The sequence below is a fragment of the Brienomyrus brachyistius genome, chromosome 15 (genome assembly GCF_023856365.1).
Source record: "Brienomyrus brachyistius isolate T26 chromosome 15, BBRACH_0.4, whole genome shotgun sequence".
Taxonomy (NCBI): domain Eukaryota; kingdom Metazoa; phylum Chordata; class Actinopteri; order Osteoglossiformes; family Mormyridae; genus Brienomyrus; species Brienomyrus brachyistius.
The window spans coordinates 21,928,073-21,946,353 of NC_064547.1; the positions used below are offsets into that span (position 1 = coordinate 21,928,073).

Genomic DNA, 18,281 nt, shown 5'->3' on the forward strand with positions numbered 1-18,281 from the left:
TTAGCCACAGTTCCTTGTAAACATCTACAATCTGAATAGTTACCACACTATAGTTCCACTATAGTAATATCACCATCACCTCCACCCTAAAAGTAACACTCTTTACTTCTAACCATCGATGCATCCATGACCACTAATCCAGTACACCATCACAGGAAGCCCATCTCAGGAAGATGGAGACAGAAGGCAGGGGACAGCTTAGACTTGATCTTCTATCCATGATCACGGTATCCAAAATAACAGGCAATGCAGCTAGTTCGGGATTTTCACATGATATGTAACTTGGGTAACTCAAGAATAACACCATTGTGGAAGAACTTGCTTTCAATATACCTCATATATGTCATTTATTAAAGAGTTATCTTTATTTTGGTGTAAATGTATATTGGAAAAATAGGCCAACAATCTTTACTTTTCAGTCTTTATGATTGTTTCATTATTAGTAGTTACTAGTCTAACAACCTTTATTTAAGGAAGCGAATTGACCTGTGTCGAATAGTTTTCACTGTTCTTCTCATTACCTTGTGCTGTTTGTAGTGTATTAGTTTCAGATATACCATATTACCAAAAGTATTGGGACACCCATCCAAATCATTGAATTTAGGTGTTCCAATCACTTCTATAGCTACAGGTGTATAAAATCAAGCACCTTCTCCAAACATTTAGTAAAGAATGGGTCACTCTCAGGAGCTCAGTGACTTGAAGCGTGGTACGATGATAGGATGCCATCTGTGCAATAAGTCCATTCGTGAAATTTCCTCGCAACTAAATATTCCACGGTCAACTGTTAGTGGTTTTATAAGAAAGTGGAAGCAATTGGGAACAACAGCAACTCAGCCACAAAGTGGTTCGCCACATAAAATCACAGAGTGCGGAATAGATCAATGGTCCCATATCCTGCAGAGTGCAGTATTTCCCACAATGAAAAGCATTCGGTACATAGTACGGTGACAATTTCATTACATGTTTTGCGGTGAATTGTCCACAAAAAAATCTTTTCCTGTAAAAAGTTATCTGTTTTGGTGGCTAACATGAGAAGTATGCAATGATAAGTATACGTTTTATAAAACGGAAATAAGCTACATCCGTCAGCTTTTACCAAGTAAACATTCCGGATACACAATCGCACATAGTGACTATTAAACGGCTATTTGAAAGAAAGGACAGATTTATAAACTTCGCGTCAGTGTGACGAAGTTTTGTCCTGTGACTGGTGTATAACACACGATTATGCGAATGCATTTAAGTTGCCTTTAGATTACACACAAGAAAATAAAGTTCAAATAACGTTTTAATCCTCACAGCTGATTGTGCTATTTGACTACAGCCTCTACTGGCAAATATTATTATTATTATTGTCCTGACATTCATGTTACATTACGTTCAGTTTAAAGTCATTGTATATTAATATTGCAAAATGCACGATCGAATAAGTGAAAATAAAAGATGCTATCGAAAAAAATTAATCAGACGTTAATCATAACCTTTATTAATTTGTACAGGCAGATGTCTAAAAAATGTCATAGTGTAAAACAAACAAACAGCGCTGGGCTGAAGGAGGCAGCCTCAACCTAACGCGGCCGGCTCGAGAGCTGGAGAGGGCGGACGCTCCGGCGCTGATTGGTCCTCGCGGTCGCCGGGGGCCGCCTCGTTACTCCCAGAGCGGCTCTTCCTTACCCCGCTATACTAAGGAAATAGAAAAAAAGAAGGGAACGATAGATAAGCAAGTTTGTCTGTGAGGACGGCGTCTCAAGTGGTGGACAGAAGGGGCGAAATTGGGTGTATTCTGGTAAACGGAGGGGGGGCTCTTCGGGCGAAGGGAGAAAGCGAGAGCGGAGCGGCGGGCGGAGGGCGGCAGACCTGGCCCTTTAAAGCGCGCATCCACGCCGAGGTGAGCAGCTCCGTCCAGCTCTGTTCTTTATGCCGCGTACGGTTTGTCAAAAAAAAAAAATCTTGCGTTTGTGCCCTTTTCGGCTGTTTGTGGTTATTTTGTTATTTTAAACGTTGAGGGGCGGCGTGGGAGGGCGGTGTGTGTGTTTACACCCTAACGCGGTCTTATCCAGTCCTACTGTCCGTGCGGCCGTGGGGCAGGCTTCGATACCGTGCGCCCCTTTATAAACCTTATTTCCCGTTTGGTTAACGGGGTGAGGCAGTAAGATGGAGGCTGGGCAGTAACACCGAGCCGCTGGAAAACGCTACTTTTGCCGACGTTACTGTTGTGAAACTACGTGCATTTCTACCTTCTAACTATATGCCGCCTCATACATCCTTGATCGCTATAGAAAGGCAAAGCTGAGATCTTGAAGCTGACCGCAAGCCAAAAAAAAAAAAAATCAAGAAATGTGTATATAGATATATATATATATAATATAGTTAAGGGAACAGAAATCTTATTTTGCCTGGCTCCGCTAATGGAATCAGCTCGGAGTGACCAGGCGCACTTGCGTACGGCCTTAGTAACACGCTGGTAGCGATGTTAAAACCGGACCTAAAGTGATAGGATCAAGGGGAAATACTGCGCCTTTTTAATTTAAGGTTCGATTTTTAGTGCAGAAAGCAAACCCAGAAAAAACACCAGAGACCTGAACCGCGTTGCGAATGTTTTATGCTTCTAATAGATGATATGTATGTGCATGTGGACCTGACATCTGTCCAATGATTTATATATAGTGCGGCTGATTTAATATCTAATTAGTGTCTCCTTTTCCGTTAAATGCTGGTGTTCTGATGGTCGGAGTCTTAAGAGCGCTCCTCCGGTACTATACCACAGCTGTCCAAGTTAGTCTTGCCGCGTAGATCCGCGTTTCAAGCTATCTCCAGAAATAGTAGAATGCTATTTTTAAACTTTCTGGAAAAAATACCAACTTTCAAATGAGCTGCTGTATTTTCTAATATTTGTACGAGGCCTGATGTGCATTTCCATCTTGGGTTTTGACGGATTATTATTATTATTATGTGACTGGTTGTCTTTTTGTGTGAAATGCACATTTGCCTCTTCAGCTCGGTATGATAAAGTACACTTGACTTGTCCTAGTTATTACACGAGAATATGCGACAGCATAGTTCATATAAACATTTTAAATGCCTGAATTGCAGAGTAAAGATTAAGAATGGTCACTAAATTAGTCTGGTAACTTACTAGTTCAAACAAGAAGTAAATACTTTACTTAGGACCGTTTCCTTCATTCTCATCTAATCTCTACATAGATCTACATAGCTTTAATTTAAGACTAGATTTTTAACTTGCTGGCCTGTAAACCCATTAATGGCAATGAGGCATGCCACATTCTGGATTCCTTTGATAATGTTTGGGCTGCTTTTCAAGCAGTGGTCCCAGACATTCAACACTTTGTTCCTGGGCCCTACAGTGTCAGCCAAGTAAATAATCTCTGCTTAGCATCCCCTTGTGTAAACTCTTCATTCAATGCCCCCCAGCCCCCAATTGAATATGAATGGATTAACTCACAGACTTTAACTTGTATAATCTTGTTAACTCATTAGGTTTATCTGTGCAGGGCTGCCATTACAGGACATATGGTTGGTTATGCAACCTATGGCATTTTAATCTTGTGTATTTGTCAATGCAAGCCTTTGCTATCCCTTGATATAATATAGACTATACACGTTATTTTGACAAACATAGGGAGTTTTGAAAATACTCTGTTTTTAATGGTTGTTCCAATATCCGCTTTGCAGAATCCTGCCTTTTGGAAGTTACTGCTGTGTACCTGCCAGGACTAGTTTTGAAAGCTGGTTCAGCTGGGTTTGCTAGATGCCCACCTTGTTATACCTTACACCGGGGGTGGCCAATCTTATCCGCAAAGGGCCGGTGTGTATGTGGGTTTTCGCTGCAACTCCCTAATTAGATTACTAATTAGAGGACTGATTGGCTGAAGAGTCCTCATACCTGGGTTTTACCAGCTGATGTACAGGTTATCCCAAAAACTCACATACACACTGGCCATTTGCGGATAAGATTGGCCACCGCTGCCTTACAACTTTTTAACAATTAAGTGAATCACAATGTACATTTACTATTTATGGGCTTTTGTGTAGAGGCCAAGCACTTAATCTGTATAACACACACACACACAAAAAAAAAAATCATTATTCTGTCACGGGTGTATGTTATTACATTATTTATGGTCTTAAGTACTTAAGTGGCATTTGAATGAATATCAGTATGATTCATTTTGTATCTTAGTATTGTTCCTTAAAGAAATTACTGAACTTTATGTGGCTATATGACGCTCTGAAGACAGCACCTCCTGCCTGCTGTGGGTCAGTGTTCCATGCGCTGACGCTTATGACATGCAGCTAATGTCTTTCACATTTGCCTGTTCAGACCCCTTAGGATTGGTCATGGCACAAGCATAATGCAGCCAGCAGACGTTTTATCGTCTAGCGGAAGGTGGCGTCGCCTGCCAATGCGTGTGTCGTGGGGTTTGTATGTTTTGTCTCCCCACATGCCCAGGACCTGGCTGGTAGCATGACTGATGGCTACCCAGCAGGGGGCGCTGCTGAGTGGCTGTGTGTCATGTTTCCCAGCATCTTTTGTCACTCCTCCATTAGTGAGGGCATTGGACTGAGCCCACCCTCCTTAATCGGCACTCTCATCTCATTTGCCCACCTTTTGTGTGACCTGTTACCTCCTGTACACACGCACTGAAATGCAGCAATATTATGGTGTCATGCTGGTCCTGGAGCACAGGTGTGGATGTGTGTCTGTACCCCCTCGAGTAGGACATTCGACGTCCCCTGGCAGGCCATTGTAATGCAGCTGTCGAGAGACTGTCAGTCACCTCCAGGGTAGCTATAGTAGCTGTGACTGTTATCATTATGTAAGCAAACTAAATGTTTACTGTTTGATGTAAATGAATGATAATTTTCATAAGAAAATGGTTTCATTCAAATTAAGATCTATGGTTGGCAAATCTATACAACTAATAGAAAACAAGACCTTGGAAGTACCAGCTTCAGTATAGTCTTAAAATTCCCATTTCAGAAAGGTTGCTTTTGTGTTTCCATTACTTTATAAAAACAAGTTAATCTAATGCGTGATATAACAATGAATTATAAACATGACATTGAAAGGATGGATCGTGTTCAGTATGTGGTGCTTTCGCTGGTCCGATCTTACCTTTCAAACAGCTGTAAAATTAACTGCGATTTAGATTATTGGAAAAAAATGTACTTTATTTCAACCCACAGTTGGAATCAGTACATCATTTCAAACGAGAATCTCAAATTTAGTGTGCCTTTTGTATTTTTTTATTTTAAGTAAATTTTGGGTCAAAATACAAGAGTTTATACATGTACACCCCTTTGGTACAACATTTCAATGGTAAGTTTGTTTGCTGATGCCATTCTGCACACCACTGTTGTGCTGAGCGCTTATTCTTGCACTTGTGGCCTTCTGATTACCTTTAGTCTGGCCATTCTCCTCTGACCTCTCATTGATGTGGTACTTTCGGCCACAAAACTGTTGCTGACCAGCTCTTTGTTTACTGCACCTTTTGCTGGGAACTAGAGACTGTATTTTCTGAATATTCCTGCAGGGTGGGTGTAACTGAGGCTATGGAGCCACTACATATGGCACCAATAATCACGCCACTTTAAAAATCACTTAATTATGCATATTAGCCATTTTAATGTTTGGCCCCACATTAAATGAAATGCTTGACCCTGTCTGTGTGCCGTATGTATTCAGTTGCAGTCACACGATTTGCCGATTGTATTAACAGGCATGTGTACCAAAGAAACCTGCTCACTGAGTGTGTGTTTTTTGTACACATTGACATTACTACCAGCAGAACTGGAATAATACACCTTTTAGATACAGTAAAAACTTCTGTTCGGTAACATGGGGACCGAGGCACTGCTAGATAGAGTTCAACTATCCAGAAAATTCAGTTATTAATGAAAAACGCTGAATTGTAGCAGATTTCTTACTGTTACTTTTATCCTTTTTATCCAAACAGATTAATGATTATTGTTCTATTAACATGTTTCTATGCCAGATGAAGTCAGATATTCAGTACTACAAAAGATATCGTGAGGTAAACATGGTTGAACAAGTGGACAGACTGTTAAAGCATGTTGCTTTTCTTTGCACAATGTCTGTCTTTACTTTTATTGTAAATTCTTAATGGTATTTGTATTGTGATTTTATATTTTTTATCTTTTAATCATGCCAGTTACTTGAATGTCACATACAGGGCTTTTAGTGTGGCTATCTACAGGTTACTAAATTGTTTAACTTTATTCTATGACGCATGTTAGGGAAGTTATACTGTATCAAAAAGCTCATCATGTAGGAATATTCTAAGAAAACCAACAGGCTATACCAAAAAGGCACAAGGCAGTATCGTACACCTTATTTAGCAAGCTCTTATTTAACCAACATGAATTTCTTGGCTATTTTTTCAAATTAATCAGTCAATCATCAAAAAGTTCCTGTTTTGTAAATCTTGAGCTGTGTCCACCTTGAGATTAGAAATGACATCTGACCTTACGTGTATGGTGTTCTCCGATTAGATAATGCTGTGCAGATAGGCCCCTTGTGCCGAAGATTTCTCTGCAGTTATGAAATATGACCTGAACGGCCTTCCTGGTAGGGTGCCCCAGTGTAGCTTGTGTGCTGCCCTGACTCGATATATGACAAGAATATTTTTTCATGTGTGTATTGCGGTGTTTACGAAAGTACATTGGCGTTTTAGGTGAAGGGGTGACAGGCTGAGATGGTTAAACTGCGTAGCTGCCAGTATGGATATCATTTCTTTTGCTGTATTTGCTGTAAGGAATTGGGCTTTGACCTCAATATGAAAAGTGAGTGATATTTTAAGCTGTCCTCTGCCCACATTAAGGTGTACTTTGTTGCATTTACTCTTGTTTCTTACACATTGTAATGAACATAAATCGCTCACCTTTTACAATGACGGTCTTGCATCACCAGGCTATGAGGACCTGCTAGTAATTTAAATGCAGTTCCTCATCAGCTGGTAGCTCTTTTCATGATGCTGTGTTCATTCTATTTATTTTGCACACACTCTGCACCCCCTCCAACATTTTAAATTTGATTTCCCCCCCCGCCTCCCTTTCCTATATGTAAGGGTTAATATAAGTAGTGGTAACATCTGTCGTCTTCATCAGTGATGACGCAGTTATGGGCAGCGTTCGCAAATGTTTATCTGCTGACTCTCCTATCGTATAGCCTGCTTTTCAGGAACCTAACGATCAGATTTTTTTTTTTAAGTACTGTTTATCAGCGTATGTTAACTCGCAATAACTGACTGGCTATCTTCAGTAGAAACTTTTGCGGGTGACCGGTTTAAACCGGTTTGAAGAGAGGCCTGGGTCTCCACGGTAAAACTGGCATCACTATGGCATTGAAACACTCCTGTTTAGACACCGCCCGGGGCTTTTTTCCACCTGTGTCTTTGTTTAGCAGCTAACAGGGTTGGTGGTACTACAGCTGTTGTCGTTATTTTAATGTCAGAATAGAAACCCTTCAGCCTACTTGAAGGTTTAAATTGGCACTGAAACACAGTAATGGAATAGTCTTTACAGTCCGGGATGGTCACATGTTCAAAATTTAATGTAGACAATGTGAGACTAGATGAACGTCTAGGTTAGGAATGCAATACATTCATTCACGTGGTAAGAGTAGCACAGGATAGGGTTTCCATAGTTAGCCCCATAGTTACAATTGCCTCTGAGCACAGGTTTGCATGAAGGAGACTGGTGTCTTTGGTGTTTGAGCCTAAGGGGATCAGGAAGGGCTCCTTCGGTATTCTCAGTACCTGGGTTGGACTCAATTTGGCCATGATCCTGTTGTTTTAACCAGACATGTCCAGCAGTTTCTCTGAGCAGCTCAGCAGTTAGCTTTCTTTACCCAGTGTTGGGGGCGTGCATTGTCAAAACAGCACACGGTGGGGGAGGAGGGGCACACATGTGGGTATCAGTGTTCCTCCAAGAATCTAAATCTGAGCTTTCATATGCTCATATGTTAAATCATGCAGAATCATGGCCTTGTTTAATGCTACTGGTGCTGTGTGTTTTTTGTTCTGTGTCCTGTAATGTTTTGGAAGAGCACCCGGGCTAAAATGAGCTCCGCATGCACACTGTGCATTGCGTCTCTGTGCTGAGTGTACGCAAATGTGTGGGGATTATGAACAGGCTGGTCAGTATAAACAGCTTGCGTTGTGCAGCCTTTCAGCTGATTCATAACCATGGCCAGCTTAACTGATTGTAGAATGGGTCACCCCAGTGTGCACTTACATTGCATTTAGCTGGGGTCTTCTTGGTCCATTTCCTTTATTTGTTTGACATTTAAATTTGAAGCCTGTGAGCAGCTTAAACCTGCTGCCTGACTAGACATCTGGCAGTTCTGCTAATCGACGTTTAGGGAAGGCCACTCAGGGTTACATCCTCTGGGCAGTGTTTAAAAAAAAAAAAAACCAGAATAAGAATTCTTTTCTCAGCTAGACCAGGGTGCCCACTGCTACTCGTATGCAGGCTGGAGATGTAAAAGGCAGCCCAAAGGCAGCGATGACTTCCTGTATGGACTGCCTGGGCAGGCTTAGAGATGGCCAGGTTTTTGGGCACCCTTAGCCCTTAGTGCTTTGCTTTTGTCCAATTGGCAAGGCATGGATGGATATCTTTTTGCACAAAGGCTGCAGTGTTGCAGTCGTTGCTTGAATTGACTTTTCTCTGCTGAACTGGGAAACCTCTAGCATGAGTAATGGGGAGGTGATGCCACCAGGGGCTTGGTGCTGCTGATGTGTGTGTGTGTGTGTGTGTGTGTGTGTGTGTGTGTGTGTGTGTGTGTGTGCGTGCGTGTGTGCGGGGAGAGGGGGCTCCAAGGTAATGATGGCAGCAAGGGACCCGTGTGGCTCAGGGTAGCAGTAGCACACTGTACACCAGGCTCCCCCAGGGCTGCCAGGTCATCAGACGTTGAGCTCCACCTCCCAGAGAGGTCCGCTCGCCCCATCGTGACCTTACGCATTTCATCTTGTTGCTCTTGCTGTCTCCGCAATTTATTTTATTTTTTTTAAAGACAAATAGGGCTGGGCGTTTTCCCTTCGGAAATGAGAATCCAATACGAAACGTCTGTCCTCTGCAGTTTTTTATGTCTTGGGAAGCGCTAGAGGGGATTTTGATTTATGTTGGCCTCGAGGTCCAAGATGAAGCAGCAGATGTAAGCAGCTCTCGGCCCTGTGTGTGCTCCGTCGACTCGACTGATGGCAGCGAGAGGAGCAGACCTTCCAGACGGCGTAGTGTAATTACTAGCGCTCTGACTCAGAGCAGAAATTACTGACATGAATCGCTCACCTTCTTGTTGCAGTGCCGGTAATTAATGGGGCCTTCTTCTTAATTGCTTTAGTCTCATGTAAACGAAGCTTGGTTCAGTTAATGTTGTACTCCAGACAGTTGAAGGCAGTCTTTGCACGGCTTGTGGCCTGGACTTCATCCCCCTATCCCCCTCCAACATCCATCCATCCATTTTCTGAAACTGGATCCCAACTGGGGTCACGGGGAGGACCAGAACCTATCCCGAGAACAGTGGGCACAGGCGAGAACCAACCCTGAGCAGGTGCCAAAACACTGCAGGGCACGCACAATCACACGCACACTCATAGGGCCAATTTAAACTCGCCAATCAATCTCTCCTGCACACTTTTGGACTGTGGGAGGAAACCAGAGCCCCCATCGAAAACCCACGCGAACACGGGGAGAGCGTGTAAACTCCACACAGAAAGGATCCAGGACCGAACCCAGGACCTTCTTGCTGTGAGGCAGCAGCGCTAACCACTGTGCCACACTCCAGAATTTGCATATATTTACTTTCTAAGCTGATACTTCTGTCCAAAGAGTTGTGTAGTTTTACCCATTTTGTTCAGCAGGATATTTTTTAATGGAGTGACTTTGGTCACGTACCTTGCTCAAGTGTCCTGTAGTGGGGGTACTCAACTAGAATCGGCAGCATGCTTTAATCAGCACATTGGTGCCTTCAACCAGACATTTTAACCTTTTCTCAAAAATTGAAAAAAAGTATTCATTTTACATTGTACATAATCTGTGTACATAGAATCCAGGAGGGTTTTTGTTTCAAAATGTTTAAATTTGGGTCCTTGATCACCAGGATAAAATGTGAGTCCAGAGGCCAAACCAGTTGAGAACCATTGATTAGATCATCTGTGATCAGAATCCAGAAGACTTTTATCACTTGTGCATCAGTCCAGTGTATGAATACTACATTAAAATTTTTGTCCAAACGTAAGTTTTACTAGATGTACGTGTCAATCCAGTCTCAACTTCATTTTCTGTGCTAGGTACCTCTCATATGCCCAGATTTTTTTAGTTTTGATTTAAGTAACTGGGCGCCATCTTGTGGAACTAAAAGGTAAAGCACTATTTTTTGTAACTTTTTAATAATATTTTTATTGCTATGTTTTGCTATAAGATGAGAACTGAGGCCCATCTTAATCTTTCTGATACTTCTTAATTTACAAAAGGTGCACATACTAGGAAAAACGGCATGTAGTTTGAAAGACGTTCTCCAGGACTGATTTGGAGTGACCTGTCTTGTAAGGCTTTAGATGGGTTGTATCCACAGGTGCTGATGACTGTGGTCTCTCTCTCCACACAGGGACTCATATTCTGAGAGGACCATTCAGGCAAAGACCCAGCTGCCCAGGCCATCATCTGCCTTCCAGGTAGGAGCAAGTGCAGGTCCTTTAAGCAGCGTGTATATAGGTTCAGCATAGGGCAAAGTTTTTTTTTTTTTTTTTATAAAATATTACGGAAAAGAAGATAAGAAAATTCAGAAAACTGTCAGTCAGGAACATTACTTGATAGCACACATCAAAGAAACCAATATAATTCCAATCAATCATGTGGTAGTCTTTTAAAAATGGACCACTTGCAGTATGCCCAACAAACACACAGAAAGTGACTGAGTTAGCAGAACATGCTACTGTTTTGGAAGTACCAAGGAAGAGAGAAGCACTTCTTCAGATGCAGCTTCCAGTGTTGGTGAAGAAGGCCCCAGCTGAGGAGCCACAACAGCTTTTAAAAAGGAGATATTGTAAATAAACAAGGTTAAAGGGGTTGGTGGGGCGGCACTTTTTGCAGTTCAAAGTCTGCCGCACGTCAGACTGCTGCTGTGCACTGTAAACTGCCAAACACTGGTGCCAACTGAAGCAGGAAACACCGTGAACCTGTTTCACCAATGGAAGCATCGCCGTCCGGTAGAGCATACAGAATGCAAATGCTTATGGTCACAAACACGGGCAAATAGGGTTTTACACTTTCAATATGGAGAAATGCAGAAAAAAATCCCATCGGGCATTGGTTGAAAACAGGACACGGCATTATATTTAGTTTCAGGGCGGGTGGCTGCTCTGTCAGCAATGTAACAAGCAGCTAATCGCACTGTTGCCGGTTTCTAGTGTCGCACCCCACAACAAAAAAGTTTATTTTGTATGATTTATTTATGAAAATTAGATGTTTGTTTTGTGGGGTGTGGGTGGTAGGAATTTGAACTCTGATGAGGAAGGTTATGCGAAACACAGGAGTCTAACTGGCTCGGCCTGTTCTATGGGACATGCTTGTCATTGACGTTTTAGCCGGATGTGTAGTTCTCACTTCTACAGCTTTGAATTTTATCTTCCAAAAAAAACAATCATGTTGCATCCTCCCCACTCAATAAATGTATATTAATTAGTTTTATTAATATGCTGTCATTCGTATTCACTAAAGCCCCCCCACCCCCATAAAGGCTTGTACCGCCTTTTCATAAATCTTTTGTACCGTTCCCGGTTCAGCCTCAGTCTGTTCTTACTGTCCTCATATATTCTCTGATTGCATTGTATTTATTTGTTGCACAAATTTCTTTTCAAAAGCAATATTTTAACATCTATTTAAACATTCTATATTTCTGTTTATAGTTTGTGTACATACCTTTTTAATCACAGTACAAACTTTTTTTTTTTCCTTCAGGTCTAGAGCAAAATTGAACATTTAATGATGGCATTTCAAGGTTAAATAAATCTGCACGGAGTGTTCGTGTCGCGAATCGATTGTATTACGGATGTGTGAATAGGAGCATGACGTCCATGTACGTGCAGTAATATATTTTCACCACACGAGGGGGCCATTGCTGCATGATTGATTGCCATTTCGAACACGCATCTCGTAATTTATTGGTTAAATGAATTACTGGTATTCGCGTGCAGTGCAATAAAACTTCAATTTCCTGTCTTGCAGTAATTTTCTTGACTTTAGAAGCGGATTTATCAATATTTCCAAAGTTACAGGGTGATGAATTGGCATTCCAAAATTGTGAGCTGTGTGTGCTCCTTTCATACGTAGAATGTATGTTCTGAATTTGAGGTCTAGGTAAACATAGAAAATGACACTGTTCTCCGAAATGTGTAGTAATACCAAACACCTCGTTTGTGCATATTTTTGTGGTGGTTATAAACACATGACCGATCTTATTTACATAAACAAGGGTTTGGGTAACCTGTTAACAGCACCTACGGTTATTTATTTTCGGTCAGTGTGATTAATAGCACTGAACTGGCGCTGGGCCTTAACGGTATGTTATCTAAATCTTATGCAGCTGATAATTTGTGTGGCCTTATTTCACATACAGGTAAAGTTTGAAGTTTACATTGTTAGGATGAACATTTGACCCAAGTTGAACAATTAAAAAGGCAACGCTGCCAAATACTGACAAAGCGTATGAAAACTAGTGACCCCCTGAAACTGTGATCTAGTGAATTAAATCTGTCTCTACATAATTATTAGAAAAATTATTTGTCATGTTCCTAACAGACTTCCCAAAAGTAGTTTGCTAACATGAAATCTATGGAGTGGTTAAAAAAATTAGTTTTAATGACTTCAGCCTAAGTGTATGTAAACTTCCAACTTCAACTTTATAGTTCTACATATAGATGTCCACATATATAGACACACATACCTGTATGGTGACCAGAGGTGGAAATTTCAGGTCCAGAGAGTACAAATCCAGATCAAGGTTTTGTTTCAACTAACCAGTTCAGTACTCTGTGACTATTACTCTTTATACTCAACTGGTTGGTTGAAACAAAATCTTGCCCTGGATTTGTACTCTCTGGACCTAAACTCTCCATCTCTGATTGTGACTCAGTGGGTAATGCTATTGTCTTGCAACTTCAGTGATGGGGGGGGGGGATTGAATTTTGTCCAGATGGGTTTCTTTCACGTACTCTGCTTTATTTCACCCACCGAAAAACACAGTTTGGCATTTTTTGATTCTTTATTGACCGCTGTGTGTGTGTGTGTGCCCTGTAATTGACTGGCATCCTGTCCAGGTTGAAACAGTCTTGTTACTCCTGCTACCAAGGATAGGCTTTGGACTCTGCTGCAACCCCAACCTGGATATGCAGCTGGGGGATAGAGGGCTGCATGCACGGGCATACGTATGTAACACTGTTGCAATCCTCATCACCAATCATACATGAACAGTAAGAGTGCCAAGATGCTCTTGGTTTTTATTTTTATTGTCTTTCTGGATCCTAGATCATTGGAGTAAAAATCTTGGAGCGCACCCCTTTAAACGTGACACTGAAATGGGCAATATCCTCGTGAAAGTGCAGCGATTGCATCAGTGCGCCGGACCAGAACTGAATGACGTGTCCTTTCCTGTTCATATGTCAACAAGTTCAAGCCCTGAAGTTATCTACGATAGATAGTCCTTCAGTGAACTCTGCATTCATAAGGAACATATTGAGCATAAAGTCCATCAAAGAAGACAGTGTGTCCTGTTTCTTTAAATGCAGGACAGCTGTGCTCACTAAGGGAACACTGCACTAAAACAACGTGTGCTTGGCTCTGTTCGTATGTCGGGCTGCTACTGCCGTTTGACCCAACTTGGCCCCGATGTGTGAATGATTTGTAGTGGATTTGCTGGTATTTGGCACAGTCCAGTGATGAATGGCAAACGGAATAAGCAGCATTAACTGCTCTTTTCAGGCGACAACAATCCATTACTGCCTCGCACACGACTTATTTAACTAATGCACCATAGATTATGGCTCGATTGGCGGGATCATTGGCTTTTTTTTTTTCTTTTTCTAGAGAGTGACAGGATAAGTAACAAGCTGCTCTGATACATTTGTACATCTGGTACAAAGACAAACACCCTGCTGCCTACTGTGTCCTTGTGGCTGCTGCCCAGAGGTAGGAGTGCCCCCTAGAGGCCATGCTGAAGCACTTTGACAGGAAGGTGGTATTATTCCGAAATATCCCATGGGAGGGCAATGCAGCCGAGATGATAGGCCCTTGTGCCTACTTTTCAGTCTGTGGACAAGGTTTAAAGAAGCAGCCAACAGGGCACCCGACAAAATCACTTATCTAATTAGAGTAAATTAGAAACTTTGAATGTTCTGGAAGAAGGTGATTTAGTTAATGGTGTCATAGTGTTCCAGTATATTCCAGTTAGTTTTAAGTCTCAATCAGTGGTGATTATGAGCGTACCTGCAGCCCAGTACACAGTGTATGTACACGTTTGTCCCCAAGAGTTTGTCTTAAGACCTTGTATGACAACAGTCTGATTACGGTGGGTTTTGTGACTCCCTGCTTAATAAAGTGACCTTGTCTAACGTTCACTTGACAGTCACTCATGTTCTTGTCCCCCCCCCCCCCCCCCCCCCCCCCGTGAACCTGCCATAGGTAGGTGAGCCCCCGGGTTATGGGCAGAGAGCAAGATATGATGCTCATTCTGGGGGAGGTATGAAAGGTACCCTCTCCAGGTTCGCCTCTTTAAACATAACAGTGCACGGAGCTGACAAAGTGAATCACGGCCCGCAGCAAACCTCACCAGTTTATTCACCACTGGCTAATTACGCGGCTCTCCTCCCGTGTGGCCGCGACCCCTAGATGCGGTTATTGGTGTTGCTGTTAGAGAAGTTAATTACCTCTTTAATGCGCGGCTAGAGATGAGCGCTGAAGTGAAGAAGGTATTGACAAACGGGGAGCGCAATTTCGGCCCGCTCTGCTCGGGCCGCAGCACTCGGACAAAATTGCTTTCGAGTGGCACGCTCGGTCGCTCACAGCAAAACATTTCCCTGTCTTAAGGGGCTTCTTCTCGGAACTAGCCCAAGCACGTATGGCTTAGAGCAAGGATGGGCAATCTTATCCAGAAAGGGCTGGTGTGTGTGTGCGCGGGTTTTCACCGCAACTCCCTGATTAGATTACTAATTAGAGGACTGATTGGCTGAAGAGTCCTCACACCTGGATTTGAACAGCTGACCTAAAGATTACCCCAAAAACCCACATACACTCCGGCCCTTTGCGGATAAGATTGGCCACCCCTGGTTTAGAGGCTCATCCATTTCACAGCTACACTGTTTATGTTTTGCTTGCTCCTCTTTTGTTTTTGTAAATTCTGATGTGCAGTTTATCTACAGTGCAAATCAATCTATCAAATTTAAGGTTAAAAAACAGTTTTTAAACATTGATGAGTGAAGCAAAGGTTTTGCTCAAACAGGAAAGCTTAACCCTCAGAGACATGCTGCAGTCTGCAGTTTAAGTGAATAAGCAGAATGATTAGCTCACATTTTATATTTTTGAAAGATTTTTCACTCGATCGACATTGCATAGCTGTCCGTTCTTGATAATATTTGTGCGGTGTAGTTCTTCATACTTGGAAAACCTTCTGTTTGGTTTGAGTGTGTACCGTCAATATCATTAAGGTAATGTAACACACTTGCATAACAGCAAACAGGATGTTCGAGTTTAGTGATTTAGGAAGCATTACGGGTAGTTGGGTAATTTTTTTTAAAAAAAATTTTATTGTACGTTGCATGTTCTGATTTCATTGTTTGAAATGCCCGTTTTTCCTCCTTTGCCTCACTCTTCTGCAGGGCATTATTATGGTGAAGACTTATTTGGCTTGCTATGCAAAGAATACTGTGTTTTCATCTCTCTTTTTGCTACAATGTAGCCTCAGGTTCTATAAAGAGGCCTGTTTGTCTTTTATTCAAAAGAAGGAAAGAGCTTTGCAGAAGACAGTAATCTGTTCCCCACTGAAAACCCTAAGTACACAATGTCAGGAAATAATTCCCAAATAGCGCATAGAGCTTTCCCTGAAAGTGCTGAACACCTTCCTTATGTGTTAAGCACGTATCATGTCACACAGTGGTAGTGCCAGTGATTTCTGCGACTGGGTAGTGAAAGTGATCCCATTCAACACTGCCTGTAATGAAGGGCATAACATTTGGTTGAGCATTGTGGAGATTGTGTTCTCCACCCATCTAAGGGTGTCCAGGGGGTTGTATTGGCTGGTTTTGGATACCGGGCAAGATTACAGCACCCCATCCCCCCATAATTTGCACCTATGTCTATAATACATGGGAAAATGTCTCATTTCTCAAATGGTTATCTTTGGCTGGCAATCTGTATCGGTGTAAGTGTGGGAACAGATGCATTCTGGGTAACCATACTTTGTTCTTCCACATGGGTGGGGGGTGCCAGTATGTTGGTCTTGCGTTTTCCTGCAGTATATGGGTGATTGGTTTTTATTTTGCAGCTTTTGGTGAATTTCTTCCTGACTGAGCCTCTGCTGGTTTCTGCTTACGAGCAGATGATCTACATGGTTGTTTGTGGTCCGTTTCAGACGGGGCCTTAACCCACTGTGTAGAGCACAGAGGATTTAAACACCAGATGATGCCTCATTTTGTTATCATTCATGTTTTGAGAGCTGGTTGGGATTTTGGCTGATGGTGAAGGGGATGGTCATGCGGTATGCTCGCATCATACAGAGACAGTGTGGAGACCCATTCATCTTCATCCGAGAGAGAGAGAGAGAGAGAGACTGAGACTGAGTGGCCTTCCAGGCCAGCTCTTCCAGCATTTTCAACTCTTTCAACTCAATTCCAACTTTGTTTTCTGAATTCAGTATCTACACAAATGTCTAGTATCAATGCCCCCAGATCAACCTTAACACTCCTGCTTCTCAAGAAATTGATACTGTCAATTATCAGGAGGTTTCCAGTATCTCGGTACTGCCTTATGCTGCCAGTAATCACTACCTACTTCCTGCTCTTACAGCGGAGGCCGGAACTGGTCAGGCTGCAGATTCCTGCAGCCCATTTAGCTGTATTCTGTCTTCAGTGGGGAACGAGCTATGGAAATGGTTCTTGTACAGTTGATCACTTTGTAGTACATCATTCTCTTTCCTGACTGTTGGTGGGCTGCTGGAATTAATTACTGCACCCTTTCATTTTCCCCCAATGCATTAACAGCTGCCCTTCAGTCATCCCCATTGTGCAAGGGAGCCTCTATTTTCCTGTGATCAGCAGAACTCCACTCCCTTTGTGTGCAAGCGCCTGTCGTGATTACATCGCCTTAATCAATACAAGGCAGAAATGTTCCTCTGTAGGCTTAAAGGCTACAGCTGATACTGCAGTACATTCACCATTCTGCCTTCTCTGCGTATATGACAAACATGTCTAAACAGCTTTTCAAGTGTAATGAAAAGGGTAGATGACGAATCTCACACAAACACTCAAGTAATCGATTGAGTTTAATGTCAGCAGAAGCATAGACAGATTCCCCACCTCATTACGGTGCCTGTTTTCCATCAGAAAGTTTTGTCATGGCACACAAACCATTTTAATAACAGATGTAAAAGAACATACAGTCTGCTTTGGCACTCTATCTGCTTGCCATTTCTGTGGAAATGATGACCTGCAGGAAAAGAATTGCTTTTGTTTCTCGGCGGACTTTTGCATCAGGGGATGAAAGCTGCATTTCACAATGTTAGGAGGGAGGTGTTGCCTATGTCACATGTACGTTACTGTGCTCTGGTTTCCTATCCTGACTCGCTTATGACCTCAGGGCCATATTGCTGAAGAAGATATATCAGGAAAGAACTTGGTTATGGAGACATCCCAGCATCTGTTGTAACTGGCATGTTTCAATCTTACTCTCTCATTGGCTGTTTCCTTCATGGGCTATGCTGTTCATTGGCTGGAACTCATACAGTGTGAGACTGAAAGCTCTGTCTGTGATTTGTCAGCCTTGTTCTCCAGCTCTGTCCTTTAATTGGCCTAATATGACGTGTTTCTCAGATAACTGAAGAAGTTACCATGTCAGTCTGACACACTCCCCTCAGCTCTGTTGGTTTGCCTGAACATCCATCTCCACAACTATTAACACAATACAGCAGTGTTTCCCAACCTGGTTCTTAGGGACCCACAGTCAGTCCATGTTTTTGCTCCCTATGAGCT

At 42.4% G+C, this 18,281-nt stretch overlaps 1 protein-coding gene across 1 annotated transcript in view; it reads left to right on the forward strand.

Annotated features, from left to right (window-relative positions):
- The first annotated feature begins 1,644 nt into the window (after nt 1–1,644).
- Nucleotides 1,645–18,281, forward strand: part of gng7 (guanine nucleotide binding protein (G protein), gamma 7) — a 63,622-nt gene continuing 46,985 nt past the window's right edge. The window contains exons 1-2 of the mRNA XM_048975799.1: nt 1,645–1,891; nt 10,652–10,718. The gene's annotated coding sequence lies outside the window, so the exon portion shown is untranslated. The remainder of the gene's footprint in view (nt 1,892–10,651; nt 10,719–18,281) is intronic.